Source organism: Pavona decussata, unplaced genomic scaffold, assembly GCF_977016875.1.
Source record: "Pavona decussata unplaced genomic scaffold, jaPavDecu1.1 SCAFFOLD_2342, whole genome shotgun sequence".
In the NCBI taxonomy this organism is placed as follows: domain Eukaryota; kingdom Metazoa; phylum Cnidaria; class Anthozoa; order Scleractinia; family Agariciidae; genus Pavona; species Pavona decussata.
Window position 1 is genome coordinate 1 of NW_028146203.1, and position 2,500 is coordinate 2,500.

The 2,500-nt window shown below is 51.8% G+C and overlaps 2 non-coding genes and 1 pseudogene across 2 annotated transcripts in view; all 3 read left to right on the forward strand.

Moving 5' to 3' along the window:
• LOC146447389 (small subunit ribosomal RNA) lies at positions 1 to 917 on the forward strand (annotated as a pseudogene; the record flags this gene model as incomplete).
• Positions 918 to 1,116: 199 nt separating this feature from the next.
• Positions 1,117 to 1,269, forward strand: LOC146447390 (5.8S ribosomal RNA). The gene has a single exon (XR_014861895.1). It is a non-coding gene; the product is annotated as a 5.8S ribosomal RNA (ribosomal RNA).
• A 197-nt stretch (positions 1,270 to 1,466) lies between these two features.
• LOC146447391 (large subunit ribosomal RNA) overlaps positions 1,467 to 2,500 on the forward strand; it is a 3,659-nt gene continuing 2,625 nt past the window's right edge. The window contains exon 1 of the ribosomal RNA XR_014861897.1: positions 1,467 to 2,500. This exon is cut by the window's right edge and continues 2,625 nt beyond it. This is a non-coding gene — a ribosomal RNA (large subunit ribosomal RNA).

A 2,500-nucleotide genomic window follows, 5' to 3' on the forward strand; every position in this document is an offset into this window, starting at 1 on the left:
ATTCGTATTTCGTTGTCAGAGGTGAAATTCTTGGATTTACGAAAGACGAACTACTGCGAAAGCATTTGCCAAGAGTGTTTTCATTAATCAAGAACGAAAGTTAGAGGATCGAAGACGATCAGATACCGTCCTAGTTCTAACCATAAACGATGCCAACTAGGGATCAGAGGGTGTTATTGGATGACCCCTTTGGCACCTTATGGGAAACCAAAGTTTTTGGGTTCCGGGGGAAGTATGGTTGCAAAGCTGAAACTTAAAGGAATTGACGGAAGGGCACCACCAGGAGTGGAGCCTGCGGCTTAATTTGACTCAACACGGGGAAACTCACCAGGTCCAGACATAGTGAGGATTGACAGATTGAGAGCTCTTTCTTGATTCTATGGGTGGTGGTGCATGGCCGTTCTTAGTTGGTGGAGTGATTTGTCTGGTTAATTCCGTTAACGAACGAGACCTTAACCTGCTAAATAGTTACGCGAATCCCGATTCGCGGTTAACTTCTTAGAGGGACTGTTGGTATGCAACCAAAGTCAGGAAGGCAATAACAGGTCTGTGATGCCCTTAGATGTTCTGGGCCGCACGCGCGCTACACTGACGATGTCAAAGAGTATCTCCTTCACCGAGAGGTGTGGGTAATCTTCTAAACATCGTCGTGCTGGGGATAGATCATTGCAATTATTGATCTTGAACGAGGAATTCCTAGTAAGCGCGAGTCATCAGCTCGCGTTGATTACGTCCCTGCCCTTTGTACACACCGCCCGTCGCTACTACCGATTGAATGGTTTAGTGAGGCCTCCTGACTGGCGCCGATACTCTGGCAACAGAGCGCCGGATGCCGGAAAGTTGGTCAAACTTGATCATTTAGAGGAAGTAAAAGTCGTAACAAGGTTTCCGTAGGTGAACCTGCGGAAGGATCATTACCGATGAAACAATCCAAAACGAGTCTTTGAGACTTGTTTACCGTGTGAACTGTACGCAATCTTTTAGGGGTCGGTCTCTGTGCCGTTAAATGGTCGTCCGTCGCTTGGCGTGCGTTCGGTCAGCCCCGACTTTATGTTTTTACAAACTTTGTTTATTCAGTCTGAGAACCAATAGTGTTGGAAAACAAAAAAGAGAGACAACTTTTAACGGTGGATCTCTTGGCTCACGCATCGATGAAGAACGCAGCAGCTGCGATAAGTAGTGTGAATTGCAGAATTCAGTGAATCATCGAATCTTTGAACGCAAATGGCGCTCTTGGGTTCTCCCAGGAGCATGTCTGCCTGAGTGTCGGATATCATCCAACGCACTTGAGTGTGCGGCATTGAGGCGTCACGGCACACTTATGCCGCCGTGTCCCTTGAAAAGCAGAGAGACTCGCATCGTGCGTTGTTCTGCACCCCCATGCGAAGGCTAAAAATCCATTTGGTCCTTGGCTGGGTGAGTGTCCGGAGCGCGCGCGGAGTCCCACGACAAAAACATAACTATCTGGACCTCAGGTCAGGCAAGGCTACCCGCTGAATTTAAGCATATTAATAAGCGGAGGAAAAGAAACTAACAAGGATTCCCCCAGTAACGGCGAGTGAAGCGGGAAGAGCTCAAATTTGAAATCTCCGAGGCCTGAACGCTTCGGCGAGTTGTAGTTGCGAGAAGCACTTTCTCGGCGGACCGACCATGCCTAAGTTGCTTGGAACAGCACGTCGCAGAGGGTGACAACCCCGTCTGTGGCGCGGACGGCCGCTCACGATGTGCTTTCGAAGAGTCGGGTTGTTTGGGAATGCAGCCCAAAACGGGTGGTAAACTCCATCTAAAGCTAAATACTGGCGTGAGACCGATAGCGAACAAGTACCGTGAGGGAAAGATGAAAAGAACTTTGAAAAGAGAGTTAAAAAGTACGTGAAACCGTTGGAAGGGAAACGAATGGACTCAGCAATGCGCCGTTTGAGATTCAGCCGGCGGGTAGTGCCGGCCCGGGGTTTGCGGATCTGAATGGACCGCGGTCCCGGGCTCGGAGCTCCCGGTCGTCGCACTTCTCTTGGGCGCGCGTCAACGTCGGTTGGGACTGGGTCTGAAAGGTGCCGGAAAGGTAGGTCTGTGCGTCCCTTCGGGGTCGCTCGGTCTGTTACAGCCCGGTTCTCCTCGCGGCTCGGGCCCGACCGAGGCGGTGCAGCGCATGCCTCTCGTAAGGCTAGGGTCCCGTCCCTCCGGCCGGTTGTCGAATGTGGTGGACTGCTTGCAGTGCTCCGCGATTGCTGCCGGTCGTTGGGGTGGTGATCTCGTACCATGCGCTTGGGATGTTGGCGGTCATATGGGTCCATCCGACCCGTCTTGAAACACGGACCAAGGAGTCTAACATGTGCGCGAGTCTTTGGGTGCTGGAAACCCCGAGGCGCAATGAAAGTGAAGCTGGTTTCGGCCAGTGAGGCGAGATCCCCGGTTCTGCCGGGGCGCATCGTCGACCGACCTATTCTACTCTTAGGAAGGTTTGAGTAAGAGCGTGTCTGTTGGGACCCGAAAGATGGTG